The sequence below is a fragment of the Somniosus microcephalus genome, unplaced genomic scaffold, assembly GCF_052327205.1.
Source record: "Somniosus microcephalus isolate GS21.2 unplaced genomic scaffold, FLI_Smic_1.0 unresolved_chr7, whole genome shotgun sequence".
In the NCBI taxonomy this organism is placed as follows: Eukaryota; Metazoa; Chordata; class Chondrichthyes; order Squaliformes; family Somniosidae; genus Somniosus; species Somniosus microcephalus.
The window spans coordinates 10,985,514-11,005,633 of NW_028225185.1; the positions used below are offsets into that span (position 1 = coordinate 10,985,514).

At 50.7% G+C, this 20,120-nt stretch overlaps 1 pseudogene across 1 annotated transcript in view; it reads left to right on the forward strand.

The window, feature by feature from the left end:
• Nucleotides 1-7,358, forward strand: part of LOC147086525 (uncharacterized) — a 36,043-nt pseudogene extending 28,685 nt beyond the window's left edge. Inside the window, exon 5 of the transcript XR_015075736.1 lies at nt 1,624-7,358. The product of XR_015075736.1 is annotated as an uncharacterized LOC147086525 (transcript). The remainder of the gene's footprint in view (nt 1-1,623) is intronic.
• The last annotated feature ends 12,762 nt before the right edge of the window (nt 7,359-20,120 follow it).

Genomic DNA, 20,120 nt, shown 5'->3' on the forward strand with positions numbered 1-20,120 from the left:
GATTGGTCACTTTGAGTGCACAAGTTTCTGACAGTATCTCATACTGAAACTTCTTTGTGGGTTACTGTGGCTATTAAATCTCATCTCCTGAGTCAGAAGGTGATGGGATCAATGTCATAGTCCAGAGACTTGAGCACAAAAATCTAGTCTGACACTCCCAGTGCCGGTACTGAGGGAGCGCCGCACTGTCGGAGGGGCGGTACTGAGGGAGCGCCGCACTGTCGGAGGGACAGCACTGAGGGAGCGCCGCACTGTCGGAGGGGCGGTACTGAGGGAGTGCCGCACTGTCTGAGGGGCGGTACTGAGGGAGCACTGCACTGCCGGAGGGGCGGTACTGAGGGAGCGCCGCACTGTTGGAGGGGCAGTACTGAGGGAGCGCCGCACTGTCGGAGGGGCAGTACTGAGGGAGCGCCGCACTGTCGGAGGGGCGGTACTGAGGGAGCGCCGCACTGTCGGAGGGGCAGTACTGAGGGAGCGCCGCACTGTCGGAGGGGCAGTACTGAGGGAGTGCCGCACTGTCTGAGGGGCAGTACTGAGGGAGTGCCGCACTGTCGGAGGGGCAGTACTGAGGGAGCGCCGCACTGTCGGAGGGGCGGTACTGAGGGAGCGCCACACTGTCGGAGGGGCAGTACTGAGGGAGCGCCGCACTGTCGGAGGGGCGGTACTGAGGGAGCGCCACACTGTCGGAGGGGCAGTACTGAGGGAGCGCCGCACTGTCGGAGGGGCGGTACTGAGGGAGCGCCACACTGCCGGAGGGGCGGTACTGAGGGAGTGTCGGAGGGGCAGTGCTGAGGGAGCGCCGCACTGTCGGAGGGGCGGTACTGAGGGAGCGCCGCACTGTCTGAGGGAGCGCCGCGCTGTCGGAGGGGCAGTGCTGAGGGAGCGCCGCACTGTCGGAGAGGCCGTCTTTCGGAGGAGACTTTAAACCGAGGCCCCGTCTGCCCTCTCAGGTGGACATAAATGATCCCATGGCTACTCTTTTGAAGAAGAGCAGGGGGAGTTCTCCCCGGTGTCCTGGGGCCAATATTTATTCCTAAACCAACATCACTAAAAGCAGATGATCCTGTCATTATCACATTGCTGTTTGTGGGAGCTTGCTGTGTGCTAATTGGCTGCCGCGTTTCCTACATTACAACAGTGACTACACTTCAGAAGTACTTCATTGGCTGTGAAACACTTTGGGACGGCCTGAGGTGGTGAAAGGCGCTATATAAATGCGCAAGTCTTTATTGGCCCTGGGTTTTTCTGTTACTTTTTGCCGGGGGGGTGGGGGGGTGACATGAATCAACTGAGCGGCTTGCGGGTGGCGCTGACCAGGGAGAGTATAAATACTCAGGCACGGGGCCCAGCTTGCGCAGGACATTCTTAACAGGAACTAGTGAAGGACACAACTGGGCCTCCATGTTGTAAAACAGTTGATTAAAGCTTTGTTTAACGCTTAGACCAAGTGCCTAGTAGTTTGCTTATGTCAGGGGGCGCGTAAGAAGTGTCTAGTCATGATACTCCAGCCATCGTGGTATGTGGGGCAGGATTGATAGACCAGCTGGTCATTTCCTGCCCGGCATTTTTATATGTTTGCTTCACAGTAAAACCTAACCTCCTGTGTAATTTTTCCTCTTTCAGTCACCTCAAGGGAGCCTGCTCCCAGGGCTCGCTGGGCACATCAATCAAGGCCTCATTCCTACTACCTTCACACAGAGCTGCGCTGTTGAGATCAACCTGCGGGGGTCACGGAAATGACCACGGGCACTGGGCACATCCACCCCGCTCCTTCCACAGCCCGTGTCCAGACTGACCAACAGTGGACTCGACCCTTTTCCTATCTATCTCCTGAAGAAAGCGTCTCCACTACACTCAAAAGTGCATGAGCACATGAATCTAACACCTACAATATTCAGATAACGTCCTCTATGGCATTGCCTCATTTTAATCATTATCAGCTCGTCTGTCTGTAACCGTGTTGTCCAATACCTTAACCACTTGCCACATGTGCCTAATTGGGAATCCAGATATAACGGATTACATTTCTGATTAGCAAATAAAAGCTAGACACCATCAATGGGCACCTTATCGCAATACCCATTTACACAGCGTATTCAAATGTACTTTAACACTTGTGTATCTTTGTTGGCCAAATGGTAAGACCCCGCCCCCCCCCCCCCCACAAACGATATGACTGGCATGCACTTCCATTAGCCGTCACACTTAAGATGTCACACTTTGGCGCATGGTCTGACTCGCGGCGAGCAGCGCCACGGAGAGACCCGCTAGCGCTACACCAAAAGTCTTGCGCGCGCTTCCTGCAAGCGGCGCCCTCGCCTCCCTGTAACGCGGTCCCCCCCCCCCCCCCGTAACGCGCTCTGATAACACTCACCACGAGCAATGCCAGAGGAGATCTGCTAGTCATCCCATAACCCTTCAGCGGCGTTCCCAACCGGCTCGTTGCAGCAGCTTTAAAGTCAAGGATTAAGAGCAGGCCCGTTGAACCTTGTCCCCCTTATCTCTCTACTAACCCAGCTCTTGCCAACTCTCCGCCCAGCTGTGTCCCTGTGCCTTGCCTGGCAGAGCAGCTCAGGCAATCTTTAACCTGGTGTGAAGTTCCTTCTGTTTGAATTTGTTCTTTTTCGCCGTTAATGTTTCTAAGCTCTGTTTCAGTGGTCTTATTTAAAAGTAATCAGGATTTGGTTAATCGAAGCGATTTAATACTCGTTTCACCTCTTCGAACGGGAATTTTCATATCGGCTTGCGCGTTCCGAGTCCTGTTAGAACCTGCCTTTGTTTACTTGTGTGAGGCGCAGGATGTCAGCGCCGGGGACTGCGAATACTTTCAGGCAACACGGGTCGGTTTTAAGGCTGCCATCTGCTTCGGGCCCTCTCCGCCCCCCTCCCCGAGTTAAAATTGACCCTCGAGTGGAGGCATCGGACGCCCCCCCCCCCCAGTTCAGCCACTGCACGTGTTGGACGCAAAGCAGCGCTCCCTCCGCTCCGCCCCGCCCCAGATGTCGTTCCGGTTCCCACGGGTGCCTCGCTCTGTCTCTGTGTCTGTCTCTCTCTCTCTCTCTCTCTCTCTCTGTGTCTCTCTCTCTCTCTGTGTCTCTCTCTCTCTCTGTCTCTCTCTCTCTGTCTCTCTCTCTCTGTCTCTCTCTCTCTGTCTGTCTCTCTCTCTCTGTCTCTCTCTCTCTGTGTCTCTCTCTCTCTGTGTCTCTCTCTCTCTGTGTCTCTCTCTGTCTCTCTCTCTCTCTCTCTGTCTCTCTCTGTGTCTCTCTCTCTGTGTGTCTCTCTCTGTGTCTCTCTGTGTGTGTCTCTCTCTGTGTCTCTCTCTCTCTGTCTCTCTCTCTCTCTGTCTCTCTCTCTCTCTGTCTCTCTCTGTCTCCCTGTCTCTCTCTCTGTGTCTCTCTCTCTGTGTCTCTCTCTCTCTGTGTGTCTCTCTGTCTCTCTCTCTGTCTCTCTGTCTCTGTCTCTCTGTCTCTCTCTCTCTGTCTCTCTCTCTCTGTCTCTCTCTCTCTGTCTCTCTCTCTGTGTCTCTCTCTCTGTGTCTCTCTCTCTGTCTGTCTCTCTCTCTCTCTCTCTCTGTCTCTGTCTCTGTGTGAAATTGATTGGTGATGGATTAGAGGCAGCTTTCTTGTGCAGCGGGCTTAGGGAACTGTGATCCCACCAAACCTATTTCACGTCGGAGCCACCTGACCGGACTTTGGGGTTTTGAAATTCGCCTGGAGGAAGCGGCGTAAGGGGGGGGCGCTATGGCACAGTCCAGGGTATCGACCGTGGCTCCGTGGAAAAGATCCCGCGGCCACTATTTCGATGAAGAGCAGGGGTGGGGGGGAGTTCTCCCCGGTGTCCTGGCCCAATATTTATCCCTCCATCAACATCACTGAAAACAGATGATCCAGTCATTATCACATTGCTGTTTGTGGGAGCTTGCTGTGCGCAGATTGGCTGCTGCATTTCCTCCATTACAAGTGACCACACTTCAAAAAAAGTACTTCATTGGCTGTAAAGCGCTTTGGGACGTCCGGTGGTCGTGAAAGGCGATGTATAAATAAAAATTACTTAATTTTTTATATGCCTGCCCAGCATCAATGCAACTGAATATCGTATAGCAGGCAGCCAATGCAAGACGAATTTTGACCCTCCTTTGAGTCATAGAATGGTTACAGCACGGAAGGAGGCCATTTGGCCCGTCGAGCCCGTGCCAGCTCTCTTCAAGAGCACTTCAGCTAGTCCCACTCCCCCGCCCTTTCCCCGTAGCCCTGCAAATTTCTTTCCTTCAGGTACTTACCCAACTCCCTTTTGAAAGCCACGATTGAATCTGCCTCCGCCACCCTTTCAGGCAGTGCATTCCAGATCCTAACCACTCGCTGCGTAAAAAAGTTTTCCCTCCGGTCGCCTTTGGTTCTTTTTCCAATCACCTTAAATCTGTGTCCTCTGGTTCTCGACCCTTCCGCCAATGGGGACAGTTTCCCTCTATCTACTCTGTCTAGATCCCTCATGATTTTGAACACCTCGATCAAATCTCCTCTCAATCTTCTCTGCTCTCAGGAGAACAACCCCAGCTTCTCCAGTCTGTCCACGTAACTGAAGTCCCTCATCCCTGGAACCATTCCCGTAAATCTTTTCTGCACCCTCTCTAAGGCCTTCACATCCTTCCTAAAGTGCGGTGCCCAGAATTGGACACAATACTCCAGTTGGGGCTGAACTAGAGTTTTATACAGGTTCTTCATAATTGCCACACTTTTGTACTCTCTACCTCTATTCATGAAGCACAGGATCCCGTAAGCCTTTTTAACTGCTTTCTCAACCTGCCCTGCCACCTTCAACGATTTGTGCACAGTTATACCCCCAGGTCTCTCTGTTCGTGCACCCCCTTCAGAATTGTACCATTTAGTTTATATGTTCTCTCCTCATTCTACCAAAATGCATCACTTCACACTTTTCTGCGTTAAATTTCATCTGCCCTGTGTCCGCCCATTTCACCAACCTGACTATGTCTTCCTGAAGTCCATCACTCTCCTCCTGACTGTTCACTATACTTCCAAGTTTTGAGTCATCTGCAGATTTTGAAATTGTGCCTTGTACATCCACGTCCAAATCATTAATATATATCAAGAAAAGCAGTGGTCCTAGTACCGACCCCTGGGGAACACCACTGTAGACCTTCCACCAGTCCGAAAAACAACCGTTCACCACTACTCTCTGTTTCCTGTCACTTAGCCAGTTCCGTATCCATGCTGTCACTGTCCCTTTTATTCCATGGGCTTCAACTTTGCTGGCAAGCCTATTATGTGGCACTTTGTTGAACGCCTTTTGTAAATCCATGTACACTGCATTGCCCTCATCAACCCTCTCTATTACCTCATCAAAGAACTCGATCAAGTTAGTTAAACACGATTTGCCTTTAACAAATCCGTGCTGGCTTTCCTTAATTAATCCACACTTGTGCAAGTGACTGTTAATTTTGTCCCTGATTACTGTTTCTAAAAGCTTCCCCACTACCGAGGTCAAACTGACTGGCCTGTAGTTGCTGGGTTTAACCTTTTTTTTGAACAATGGTGTAACATTTGCAATTCTCAATTCAATTCAATTCAATTCAATTCAAATCGCTTTATTGGCATGACAAGTTACATCTTATGTTGCCAAAGCATCGGAAAACATTCATGTTTGTTCACAAAAATACAGATCTATCCATACAGTGTATAAACAGATATATCCCTGAGTGTATAAATATACTTTCATATAATTTATATATACTCTTATCTTTAGTGGTTGGGCCTCTGTTTATGGCAAGCTGTAACATAGTGTACCACTAGTGTTACACAATTTCTCTCTTCCCCTAGTAGGTATGGGAGTTTTTGGTCGTCATTCAAATTTCTGAATTCCGGGCATATTTTTGTAAATTTTGGGTAGAAATTCTCCCTTATGCCCTGATATTTTCTACAAGCTGTGAGGAAGTGCATCTCTGTCTCCACCATTCCCTGACTGCAGTGAGAGCATATCCTGTCCTCTCTTGGTAGCCGGGTCTGCCTGTGTCTACCTTTTTCGATCGCCAGGCTATGTTCACTAAGTCTGTACATTGTCAAGATTTTTCTCAGTTTGCTGTCCTTTACCATGGTCAGGTAATCAGCTATGTTGTATTGTCTGTTTAGGGCCAAGTAGCAATTGAGTTTGCTTTGGGTTTTTGTTGTTTCTGCCCAATATGTCAGATATTTTTCCTTTTGCTTAGCGAGGATTGTGTTGGGTCGAATTCTTTGTGTTACGCTGTCACTGTCCTGGGGCTGGTTATTGTTAGTAGTGTTAGTAGTTACTTCCCTGAGTCCCAGGACTAGTTGACTGAGGGTATTCTTCTTTATGGTCATCTCTTGGCATTTCAGGGCGTCGTAGTGATAGCATTGGGGGTTGCTTATTTCTAGGTGTTTCCAAAATTTGGTGGCTCTTTTTTGGATAGTGATTATTAATGGATATTGGCCTAGTTCTGCCCTGTATGCATTGTTTACTGTTTTCCTTTGAGTCCGGAGGATAGGAAGATTATGGCCAGTACCTCCGCGATTTCCTCCCTCAAGTCCCTCAGCATCCTAGGATGCATCCCATCTGCTCCTGGTGACTGATCTACTTTAAGTACAGCCAGCCTTTCTGATACCTCCTTTTTATCCATTTTTATCCTATCAAGCATCTCCACTACCTCCTCCTTTACTATGTCTATGGCAGCATCCTCTTCCTTGGTGAAGACAGATGCAAAGTACTCCTTTAGTACCTCAGCCATACCCTCTGCCCCCATGCGTAGGTCTCCTTTTTGGCCCCTAATCGACCCCGCCCCTCCTTACTACCCGTTTACTATTTATATGCCTATAGAAGACTTGGATTACCTTTTATGTTGGCTGCCATTCTATTCTCATACCCTCTCTTTGCCCCTCTTATTTTCTTTTTCACTTCTCCTCTGACCTTTCTATATATAGCCTGATTCTCATTGGCAACCTGACATCTGTCATACGCGTTCTTTATCTGCTTCATCACATCCTCGATCTCTTTCGGCATCCAGGGAGCCCTGACTTTAGTTGCCCTGCCTTTCCCCCAAGTGGGAATGTACCTCAACTGTACCTGAACTATTTCCTCTTTAAAGGCAGTCCGTTGTTCCATTACAGTTTTGCCTGCCAATCTTCAATTTCAGTTTACCCGGGGCAGATCCGTTCTCATCCCACTGAAATTGGCCTTCCCTCCCCAGTTAAAATGTGTACTGTAGATTGCTCCCTGTCCGGTGGGCAGTGGTATTTTTACACCACCTTTCCCTCTTACAGTCTCCTTCAGTCGGTGTTTTTTTAATATGTACCTGCTAGATTTTTAATAAATATTTTATTACTCAGTAACAGTTGTAAGCCTTTCACTGTGTAGTTGTAGATCATAGAATCTTACAGCACAGGAGGAGGCCATTCGGCCCTTCGTGCCGGCGCCAGCTCTTTGAAAGAGCTCTCATAGAAACAGAGAAGATAGGAGCAGGAGTCGGCCATTCGGCCCCTCGAGCCTGCTCCACCATTCAATGAGATCATGGCTGATCATCCAAACTCAGTCCCCTGTCCCTGCTTTCTCCCCATATCCCTTGATCCCTTTAGCCTTAAGAAATATATCTAACTCCTTCTTGAATATATTTAATGAATTGGCCTCCACTGCCTTCTGTGGTAGAGAATTCCACAGGTTCACCACTCTCTGGGCGAAGAAATTCCTCCTCATCTCTGTCCTAAATGGCTTACCCCTTATCCTTAGACTGTGACCCCCTGGTTCTGGACTCCCCTGCCATCAGGTACATCCTTCCTGCATCTAGTCTGTCTAGTCCTGTTAGAGTTTTATAAGTTTCAATGAGATCCCCTCTCATTCTTCTAAACTCCAGCGAGTATAAGCCCAGTCGACCCAATCTCTCCTCATACGTCATTCCTGCCATCCCAGGTATCAGCCTGGTGAATCTTCGCTGCACTCCCTCCATGGCAAGAACATCCTTCCTCAGATAAGGCGACCAAAACTGCGCACAATACTCAAGGTGTGGTCTCCAATTAGTCCCACTCCCCCCTGCTCTTTCCCCACAGCCCTACCAATTTTTTTCCTTTTCCAGTATTTAATCAATTCCCTTTTGAAAGTTACTATTGAATCTGCTTCCATCTTCCTTTCAGGCAGCGCATTCCAGATCACAACAACTCGCTGCGTTAAAAAAAAAATCCTCATCTCCCCCTCTGGTCCTTTTGCCGATTATTTTAAATCTGTGACCTTTGTTTACCGACCCACTTGCCAACGGAAATAGTTTTTCGCTGCTCATAATTTTGAACGCCTCTGTCGGGCCTCCATTTAACCCCCTCTGCTGTAAGGAAAATAATCCCAGCTTCTCCAGTCTCTCCACATACACTCCCTCATCCCTGGTACCATCCTGGTAAACCTCCTCCGCCTCCCCCCCCCCCCCCCCCCCCCCCCTCTCCGGGGTCTTGACATCCTTCCTAAAGTGTGGTGCCCAGAATTGTACATCATACTGCAGCTGAGACCTAACCAGAGTATTGTGAAGGTTTAGCAAAACATCTTTGTCTTTACAAAGCCAAGCACCCCATACATTTTCTTAACCGCCTTATCAACTCCAAGGTTTCTTCGGCAGCACCTCCCAAACCCGCGGCCTCTGCCACCTAGAAGGACAAGGGCAGCAGGCGCGTGGGAACACCACCGCCTCCAAGTTCCCCTCCAAGTCACACACCATCCTGACTTGGAAATATCTCGGGCCGTTCCTTCATCGTCGCTGGGTCAAAATCCTGGAACTCCCTCCCTAACAGCACTGTGGGAGCACCTTCACCACACGGACTGCAGCGGTTCAAGAAGGCGGCTCACCACCACCTTCTCAAGGGGCAACTAGGGATGGGCAATAAATGCCAGCAATGCCCACATCCCATGAACGAATGAAAAAAAAACGACCTTGACAATGGTTTCTGGTAGTTTTTCCACCACTGCCATTAGACGGATTGGCCTGTAGTTACCAAGTTTATCCCTCTCCCCTTTTTTGAACATTTGCAATCCTCCAGACCTCAAGCACCACTCCAAAATCCAAGGAGGATTAAAAGATCGTGGCCAGAGCTTCAGCTATCTCCATCCTAGCTTACTCAGCAACCTCGGATACATCCCATCTGGACCAGGTGACTTGTTAACTTTGAGTGATGCCAACCTCTGTAGAACCCACTTTCTATCGATTTTTTTTATCCTATCCAATATCTGTACTTTCTCTTCCTCTAATCTGACATTAACTTCATTCTCCTCTTTTGTGAAGACAGATGCAAAGAATCATCGAATAGTACATAGAAACATAGAAGATAGGAGCAGGAGTCGGCCATTCGGCCCCTCAAGCCTGCTCCGCCATTTAATGAGATCATGGCTGATCATCTAAACTCAGTACCCTGTCCCTGCTTTCTCCCCATATCCCTTGATCCCTTTAGCCTGAAGAAATATATCTAACTCCTTCTTGAATATATTTAATGAATTGGTCTCCACTGCCCTGTGTGGTAGAGAATTCCACAGGTTCACCACTCTCTGGGTGAAGAAATTCCTCCTCATCTCTGTCCTAAATGGCTTACCCCTTATCCTTAGACTGTGACCCCTGGTTCTGGACTCCCCCGCCATCGGGAACATCCTTCCAGCATCTAGTCTGTCCAGTCCTGTTAGAATTTTATAAGTTTCAATGAGATCCCCTCTCATTCTTCTAAACTCCAGCGAGTATAAACCCAATCGACCCAATCTCTCCTCATACGTCATTCCTGCCATCCCAGGTATCAGCCTGGTGAATCTTCGCTGCACTCCCTCCATGGCAAGAACATCCTTCCTCAGATAAGGCGACCAAAACAGCACAGAAGGAGGCCATTCGGCCCATCGAGTCTGCGCTGGCTCTTTCGAAGAGCAATCTCGTTAGTCCCGTTCTCCCGCTCTTTCCCCATATCCCTGCAATTTTTTCTCCTTCAAGTATTTATCCAATTCCCTTTTTGAAGGCTAATATTGAATCTGTATCCACCGCCCTATCAGGCAGCGCATTCCAAATGCTGACCACTCGCTGCGTAAAATAATGTTCTTCTTGTGTCGCCTCTGGTTCTTTTGCCAATCATCTTCAATCTGTGTCCTCTGGTTACCGACCCTTCAGCCACTGGAAGCGGTTTCCCTTTATTTATTCTGTCTAAACCATTCATGATTTTGAACACCTCGATCAAATCTCCTCTTAGCCTTCTCTGCTCTAAGGAGAAAATCCCCGGCTTCTCCAGTCTCTCCACGTCACTGCAATCCCTCATCCCTGGAACCGTTCTGGTCAATCTCCTCCGCACCCTCTCCAAAGCCCTTCACGTCCTTCCTAAAGTGCGGTGCCCAGAATTGGACAGAGTACTCCAGCTGGGGCCGAACTAGTGTTTTATAAAGGTTTAGCATAACTTCCTGGTTTTTGTACTCTCTGCCTCTTTATGAAGCCCAGGATCCCGTATGCTTTATCAACTGCTCTGTTAACCTATCCTGCCACCTTCAAAGATTTTTGCACAAAGACTCAGACAGACCGGAACGTCGTACTGATATCGTTGCCCGGGAGCTCAGACGTTTTGACATTGACATCGCCGCCCTAAGTGAGACCCGGCGGGCAGGGGAAGGCCAGCTCAAGGAGCAAGGCGGTGGCTACACCTTCCTCTGGAAAGGCAGCAACCACCGTCTGCCCCTCCTGTGACAGAGACTGCAGGCCTCGCATTGGACTCATCAGTCACCTGCGAACTCGTTTTTAATGTGGAAGCAAATCATCCTCGGTTCCGAGGGACTGCCTAAGAGAAGAGAGATTCAGTACAATCCCCACCATTCCTTTAACTATCCTTTGACTTTTTATATGTTTATAAAAGATTTTTGGGTTCCCTTTTATGTTAGAACATAAGGAATAGGAGCAGGAGTCGGCCATTCGGCCCCTTGATCCTGCTCCGCCATTCAATGAGATCATGGCTGATCTTCTGCCTCAACTCCATTCACCAGCCCTATCGCCATATCCCTTGATGCCTTTACTAGTCAGAAATCTATCCACTTCTGTTTTGAATATACCCAATAACTGAGGCTCCACAGCCCTCTGGGGTAGAGAATTCCAAAGATTCACCACCCTCTGTGTGAAGAAATGTCTTCTCATCTCAGTCCTGAATGGCCGACCCTTTATCCTGAGGCTGTGGCCCCTGGTTCTAGACTCCCAGCCAGGGGAAACATTCTCCCAGCGTCCACCCTATCAAGCACTGTAATAATTTTGTATGCTTCAATGAGATCCCCTCATTCTTCTGAATTCAAGAGAATACAGGCCTAGTTTACTCAATCTCTTCTCATGCGACAGTCCTGCCATCCCAGGAATCAGTCTGGTGAACCTTCGCTGCACTCCCTCTATGGCAAGTATATCCTTCCTTAGGTAAGGAGACCAAAATTGTACACAGTACTCCAGGTGTGGTCTCACCAAGGCCCTATATAATTGGAGTAAGACGTCTTTACTCCTGTACTCATGTTACCCGCTGAACCTTTCTCATTCTCTTTGCCCTTCTTACACCCTTTAACAATTTCCCCCCGCACATTCCGTATTCTGCCTGGTTTTCGACAGTATTCTCTTACCTGACATTTGTCACCAACCTCCCTTTTCCGTTTTATTTTAGCCTCTATTTTCCTTTGCCATCCAGGGAGCTGTAGCTTTGGGCGTCCCACATAACCTCCTTATGGGAATGTGCTTGGTTTGTCCCCGAACTATCTCCGCCCTGAAGGCCTGCCATTGCTCACTTACTGTTTCCCTGGCCAATCTTTGTTTCCAGTCCACCTGTGCTAAATCCCTTCTCAAATCACTAAAATTGGCTCTCTTCCTGTTGGGTATTAACTAAACCTTATATTACATAATATAAAAACAGAAAATGCTGGAGAAACTCAGCAGGTCAGGCAGCATCTGTGAAGAGAGAAACAGAGTCAATGTTTCAGGTCGATGACCTTTCGTCAGAACCGGAAAAAAGCAGGAAAGGGAACAGATTTTTAAGCAAGTTTAGGAGCTGGGAAAGGGGGGAGGGGATGAAAGAACAAAAGGGAAGGCCTGTGATAGGATGGAAGGCGGAAGAGGTTAAGAGACATTAAGAGATATTCAAGGCGAGAGGAGATGGTAATGGAACAGGTTAAGCATGCAGGTGCAGCAGGCGGTTAAGAAGGCAAATGGTATGTTGGCCTTCGTAGCGAGAGGGTTCGAGTACAGGAGCAAGGATGTCTTGCTGCAGTTGTACAGGGCCTTGTTGAGACCACACCTTGAGTATTGTGTGCAGTTTTGGTCACCTTATCTGAGGAAGGATGTTCTTGCCATGGAGGGAGTTCAGCGAAGATTCACCAGACTGATACCTGGGGTGGCAGGAATGACGTATGAGGAGAGATTGGGTCGATTGGGCTTATACTTGCTGGAGTTTAGAAGAATGAGAGGGGATCTCATTGAAACTTATAAAATTCTAACAGGACTAGACAGACTAGATGCAGGAAGGATGTCCCCGATGGTTGGGGAGTCCAGAACCAGGGGTCACAGTCTAAAGATAAGGGGTAAGCCATTTAGGACAGAAATGAGGAGGAATTTCTTCACCCAGAGAGTGGTGAACCTGTGGAATTCTCTACCACAGAAGGCAGTAGAGGCCAATTCATTAAATATATTCAAGAAGGAGTTGGATATATTTCTTAAGGCTAAAGGGATCAAGGGATATGGGGAGAAAGCAGGGACAGGGTACTGAGTTTGGATGATCAGCCATGATCTCATTGAATGGCGGAGCAGGCTCGAAGGGCCGAATGGCCTACTCCTGCTCCTATCTTCTATGTTGAGTCCAGGGGGCTGTAAAGTGCCTAATCGGAAGATGAGGTGCTGTTCCTCGAGCTTACGTTGAGCTTCCGTGGAACAATGCAAGAGGGCGGTGAGGTCAGAGTGGGAATGGAGCGGTGAATTAAAGTGACAGGCGACCGGAAGCTCGGGGTCCCCCTTACGGACTGAACGGAGGTGTTCCGCAAAGCGGTCACCCAATCTGCGTTTGGTCTCCCCAATGTAGAGGAGACCGCATCGTGAGCAGCGAATACAGTATACTAGATTGCGAGAAGTACAAGTAAATCGCTGTTTCACCTGGAAGGGGTGTTTGGGGCCCTGGACAGTGGGAAGGGGGGGGAAGTATAAGGGCATGTGTTGCATCTCCTGCGCTTGTACGGGAAGGTGCCGGGTGAAAGGGAAGGGGTGTTGGGGGTGATAGCAGAGTGGACAAGGGTGTCGCGGAGGGAGCGGTCCCTACAGAATACTGAAAGGGGAGGTGAGGGGAAGATGCATTTGGTGGTGGGATCACGCTGGAGGTGGCAGAGGATGATCCGTTGAATGTGGAGGCTGGTGGGGTGAAAGGTGAGGACAAGGGGAACTCTGTTATGCTTCTGGGATATTATTATATTATGATCGCTATTACCCAGATGTCCCCCCTCAATACACTCTCCACTTGCCCTACTTCATTCATCCAGCACTGCTTCCTTCCTCGTTGGGCTAGAAACATATTGATTAAGAAAGTTCTCCTGTACACATCTTAAGAATTCTTCACCCCCATTGCCCTTTATTGTTTTCCCCTAGTCTAAATTAGGATCAGTGAAGTCCCCAAGTATTGATGCTCTATTATTTTTACATTTCTCAAATTCGGCTGCCCTCAAAAGTTTGTCACCATCCTCCGTCTGCTTCATGACGATATGCAAGCCGTGATCCTGACCAACGGTTTGCCACAGACCCAATTCAGGTACGGACCGGGGTCAAGCAAGGCTGTGTCATCGCACCAAAGCTCTTCTCGATCTTCCTGGCTGCAATGCTCCATCTCACCCTCAGTAAGCTCCCCGCTGGAGTGGAGCTAATTTACAGAAGAAATGGAAAACTGTTCGACCTCCGTCGCCTCCAGTCCAGATGCAAGGTCGTCCCATCCTCTGTCGTCGAATTACATTCAACACTGAATACCGGTGTCAGCGTTGCTGTCACGGGGCCGTGTAGACATGGGGCCGTGCTGTACAGGCGAGGCTGGTTCTGGACCCAAGTGCAGACAGACGAGGAGAGAAGCAGATATGCAGTCTTAAATAACAGTACTTTACTAGAATCACACAGGTAAACAGTTACAAAACATAGGAGCTCTAGACAAGCTACCACATAGGCAAATGGCTAGTCAAGATAGGAACTCAAGACAAGCTACCGTGAGGCAACCGGCTTGTCCAGACTGAGCTCAAGACAAGCTACCCCAGGGCATCCGGCTTGTCAAGATAGGGACTCAAGACAAGCTACCGTGAGGTAACCGGCTTGTCAAGACTGAGCTCGAGACAAGCTGCCACAGGGCAACCGGCTTGTCCAAACTGAGCACCTTATCAAGACTGAGCAACTTGTCAGCACCTTGTCAAGACCGAGAACAAAGGGAAGAACCACAGAACTTAAATACAAGCAAAACATAACACAGATAAACAGTTATAGATATAGGAGCTCAAGGCAAGGCAATAGTCGAGACTGAGCACCTAGTCCAGACTGAGCATCTAGTCGAGACAGAGCACCTAGTCGAGACAGAGCACCTAGTCGAGACAGAGCACCTAGTCGAGACAGAGCACCTAGTCGAGACTGACTCCCTTGTCAGGACTCAGCCCAGAAACCATCCCGTAAACACTCCAGGAATTCCTCCTCCACAGTATTGTTACTAATTTGGTTAGCCCAATCTATATGTAGATTAAAGTCACCCATGATGACTGCTGTGCCCTTATTGCACGCTTCTTTAATTTCCCTTTTAATGCTATCCCCAACCTCCGCCTTACTGTTTGGAGGTCTATATACCACTCCCACTAATGTTTTTTTCCCCTTAGTATTTCTCAATTCTACCCATACAGATTCCACCTCATCAGAGCTAATATCCTTCATTACAATTGTGTTAATCCCTTCTTTAACCAGGATTGATTGGGGAATGGCACTCAAAGGGTTGACGGTGGATAGGCAATGGCAAACATTCAAAGACCGAATGGATGAACTACAGAAGTTGTTCATCCCAGTTTGGCATAAAAATAAAACAAAAAAGATGACTCAACCGTGGCTAACAAGGGAAATTAGGGACAGCATAAGATCCAAGGAGAGGACATACAAATTGGCCAGAAAAAGCAATAATCCTGAGGATTGGGAGCAGTTTAGGATTCAACAAAGGAAGACAAAGGGATTAATTAAGAAAGGGAAAATAGAATATGAGAGTAAGCTTTCAGGGAACATAAAAACTGACTGTAAAAGCTTTTATAGATATGTAAAGAGAAAAAGATTGGTGAAGTCAAGCGTAGGTCCCTTGCAGTCAGAATCGGGGGAATTTATAATGGGGAGCAAAGAAATGGCAGACCAATTAAATACATACTTTGGTTCTGTCTTCACAAAGGAGGACATAAATAACCTCCCAGAAATACTGGGGAACATAGGGTCTGATGAAAGGGTGGAACTGAAAGAAATCAGTATTTGTAGGGAAATGGTGTTAGGAAAATTGATGGGACTGAAGGCCGATAAATCCCCAGGGCCTGATAATCTACATCCCAGGGTACTTAAGGAAGTGGCCCTAGAAATAGCAGATGCATTGCTGGTCATCTTCCAGAACTCGATAGACTCTGGAACAGTACCCATGGATTGGAGGGTAGCCAATGTTACCCCACTATTCAAAAAAGGTGGCAGAGAAAAAGCGGGGAATTATAGACCGGTAAGCCTGACATCGGTAGTGGGGAAAATGCTAGAGTCCATTATAAAAGATGTAATAGCAGAGCACTTGGAAAGCAGTGACAGGATCGGACAAAGTCAACATGGATTTACAAAAGGTAAATCATGCTTGACTAATCTACTGGAATTTTTTGAGGATGTAACTGGTAAAATAGATAAGGGAGAACCAGTGGATGTGGTGTATTTGGACTTTCAGAAGGCTTTCGATAAGGTCCCGCATCAGAGGTTAGCGTGCAAAATTAAGGCACATGGGATTGGGGGCAAGGTATTGACTTGGATAGAGAACTGGTTGGCGGACAGAAAGCAAAGAGTTGGAATAAACGGGTCGTTTTCCGAGTGGCAGGCAGTGACTAGTGGGGTACCGCAAGGATCGGTCCTAGGACCCCAGCTGTTCACAATATATATTAATGATCTGGACGAGGGAATTGGATGTAATATCTCCAAATTTGCAGATGACACAAAGCTGGGTGGGAGGGTATGCTGTGAGGAGGATGTCATGAAACTCCAGTACGATTTGGACAGGTTGGGTGATTGGGCAGAAACATGGCAAATGCACTATAATGTGGATAAATGTGAGGTTATCCACTTTGGTGGCAAAAACAGGAAGGCAGATTATTATTTGAATGGCAATAGATTGAGAGAAGGGGAAGTGCAAAGAGACCTGGGTGTCCTTGTGCACCAGTCGCTGAAGGTAAGCATTTAGGTGCAGCAGGCGGTTAAGAAGGCAAATGGTATGTTGGCCTTCGTAGCGAGAGGGTTCGAGTACAGGAACAAGGATGTCTTGCTGCAGTTGTACAGGGCCTTGGTGAGACCACACCTTGAGTATTGTGTGCAGTTTTGGTCACCTTACCTGAGGAAGGACGTTCTTGCCATGAAGGGAGTGCAGCGAAGATTCACCAGGCTGATACCTGGGATGGCAGGAATGACGTACGAGGAGAGATTGTGTCAATTGGGCTTATACTCGCTGGAGTTTAGAAGATTGAGAGGGGATCTCATCGAAACCTATAAAATTCTGTCAGGCCTGGACAGACTAGATGCAGAAAGGATGTTTCCGATGGCCGGGGAGTCCAGAGCCAGGGGTCATAGTCTAAGGATAAGGGGTAAGCCATTTAGGACTGAAATGAGGAGGAATTTCTTCACCCAGAGAGTGGTGAACCTGTGGAATTCTCTGCCACAGAGGGCGGTGGAGGCCAGTTCATTAAATATATTCAAGAAAGAGTTGGATATATTTCTTGAGGCTAAAGGGATCAAGGGATATGGGGAGAAGGCAGGGACAGGGTACTGAGCTTGGATGATCAGCCATGATCTCATTGAATGGCAGGGCCGAATGGCCTACACCTATCTTCTATGTTTCTATGAAGAAACCACAGAACTTAAATACAAGCAAAAACAGGTGAAACCAATAAACCAGATGAAAGGCAGTTAAGTAATAAACAGGAGAAACAAGTAACAATTAACAAAGGGAAACCCACCAGTGAAGGTGCCATCTAGGGGTTAGTGAAGGAACTGACCGGCACCCTCAGAGGAGCTCATTGTGTTGCAGCAGTGAGAGGAGAAGGCTGTGCTGTTCCTGAGCTCCTGCTGCTGTGGGGAGCACCACTACTACTAGCAGCCTACATCATTTACAGAGGTGCCTGGAGAGGACGGAGGAGAGGACAGAGGAGGAGGCCAGCATTCCAACAGGAGGGGCTTTTTTTTTTTTTTTCATCACTGCCTCCCAAGTCAGCCTCCAGCCCAGGAGAGGGAGAGAGGAGACCAAACAGCTCCACGTGGAAGGAGGGGAGGAGCTGCAACTCGAAACATCTGCAGGTGGGTGTCTATGTGCATTCCCCCCTAAAGACTTTACATCCTAGGCGGGGGGAGGAAAGAAGACGGGCCGAAAGCCTGGCCTGGGTTGGCTGGAGCCTGCCCAGGTGAAGTTTTGTTTCCTCCATACCAAGAAGACCTGGTGTGGGCTGAGCCTGGGCTTTTTTCCAGCCTACCCAGGTGAAGACATCTTCTCCCCCTGCCCGAAGACCATCGGGAAAGACTTTTTTATTCCATCGGGGGAGTGCACCCAGCTGACGCCCACCCACCGACCAACACCTTAAGTGGGGACCCTGCCTTTGCGGCCCCCCCTCCTTCCCATCCCCCTCTTTCTCTCTCCTTGTCCTCTCTCTGCCTCTCCAAAAGGCACCTCTTTTATTTTTTCTAATTACCCATTGAGCAGAGGGAAGGAAGGGCCCCCCTCCCAATTAATACCATCAGGGGGAGAGGCGGGCCAGTTAATTTACACTCCCTCTGCTCTGGGAAAGACACACTTACTGAGGCCATTAACATCTTGGGGCCTGTGACTTTTGGGGTGTGTGTAGCTCTTCCTTAAAAACCGCCCCATGATGGCGAGCACTTCTTCGGCGGTGACGGGGTCAGCAATGACCTATGCGGCGGCGGCGGCCAAGGCCGGGGCTGCTCCCGCTGCTGCTGCGGCCCCGTCGCCGTTCCGACTAATGACCATGAAGCTCGGGGTGAAGAGCTACACCCACCCCAACATGACTATTGAGGCGTGTGTGAAGGCTATGGCCGGGGTTGTCGGCCCTCCGGCCATAGTCGCCGCCTCAAAAATGTACGGGAAGGCTGTCTTCTTCCTGGAGTCCGAGCGGGCGGTGGCCCTGGCCATCGCCCAGGGGCTCACCGTGGGCGGGACTTTCCTGCCGGTGGACCCGCTGGAGTCCACCGCGCAGAGGGTTGTCCTGTCGAATGTCCCGCCCTATATCGCCGGTGAGCTCCTCCTCCCCCACCTACGTCAACTCGGGGAGGTGAGGTCGGGGATTTCCCCGATCCCGCTCGGGCTCCGGGAAAGCAGCCTTCGCCATGTCTTCTCCTTCCGGCGCCAGGCCTTTGTCCAGCTGGCGCGGGAGGGGGAGAAGGACGGGGCTTTCACGGTCCTCCACGGGGGGACCCCGTACCGCGTCTTTTGGACCACGGACGGCGTGCGGTGCCATGCCTGTAGGGAGGTGGGGCACGTTCGGAAAAACTGCCCCACCTCCAAAGCCGCCAGGGTGACTGGCGCGACCAAGGCTGGCGCCGCCGCCGCTCCTCCCTCCGGGTCTAGCCGCGCCTCCTCCCGAACAAAAGCTAACGGGGCGCGGTCGTCGTCGGAGGCCAACGTCATCCAGGCCTCCGGCAGGGGGGAGGAGGGAGGTCCGGTCGGAAGGAAGGCGCTGGGCAAGAACAAACACCGTAGGGTGGGTCCCCCCGTGGAGGGCGAACCCTTTGATATGGACCCCCTGACGCCCGAGAGCATCGCGGCATTGTTCGTGGAGTGCGGAGCTGGGGGGGACCCCGTGCCTGAGCCCGTGGCCGCGACCGCCGAGGCGGGACCACCGGAACCTGCGGCCGGGCTTGGGTCCGGGGGACCCAAAGAACTCGCTCCTCTGGAGGGAGCAGGGGAGGCCCCTGAAGACATGGAGGCCTCCCTCTACCCCTCCGCACTCAAGCGAAGGCGCGACTCCCGGGACGAGGGGGGGGACCGGGAGGTGGAAGGTCCCTCCGGTCAGGGGGAGTCGTCGCCCGCCGCGGGCGCTGCGCCCCACCCCACCGCTATCACCATCGCGAGCGAATGGCAGGGGTCGCTTGTCCCCGGGGAGGCTGAGGCAGAAGCGTCTGCCCAGCTCGTGCCTCCCGGGGACGGGGACGAGACCCTGCCCGTGGGGGGGGTCGCGGAACAACCCGCGGCGGGGATTGACCCTCTAATGGTGGCATTACCCCTCGACGGGTCGGGCGGCCAGGGGACCGGGCCGGGCGAGTCATCCGATGATGAGCTCGCCCAGAGCGGCCCGGACCTTTCCCAGGTGCTGCTCGACTTCGTCGAGGTCTGCGGGAAAATCACCCCATCTGCTGGGTCGGAGGCCGGTGGCGTAGCAGAGGAGGGCCCTCTGTCTGTGTCTCCGGCGCCGGGCGACTTGGAGGAGGCCGGGTCCACGTATTCTCCCGTCTTTCCGGTTTCTCCAGTCGTCCCGGCGCCTGGGGCGGAGGGGGTCTCCGAACCGCCGCCGTCTTCTGGCCCGGCCCCCCTAGAGGAGCCCAGGGAGGAATCCTCCGCTACCGATCCTGGGGGTGGGATCCGGGCGGAGGCGGGGCTGGCCGTTGCGGCCGGGCCGCCCGATGCGCACTGCGTGGCGGACGGTTCGGCCGCCAGTGGCGACCCCCCGGAGGAGGACGGGGACTCGGTGGTAGGGGCGGAGGAGGACTTAGATTCCTTCGCCGATGAGGCGATGGATGACCTCGCGCCCCTCGCCGGGACCTCCCTCATTCTTATTCCCATCAGGGAGCTCCGGGACTTTGTGGCCGCGTGCCAGGGTCGCCACAGCACCCGGCGGGCCCTCGACAGATG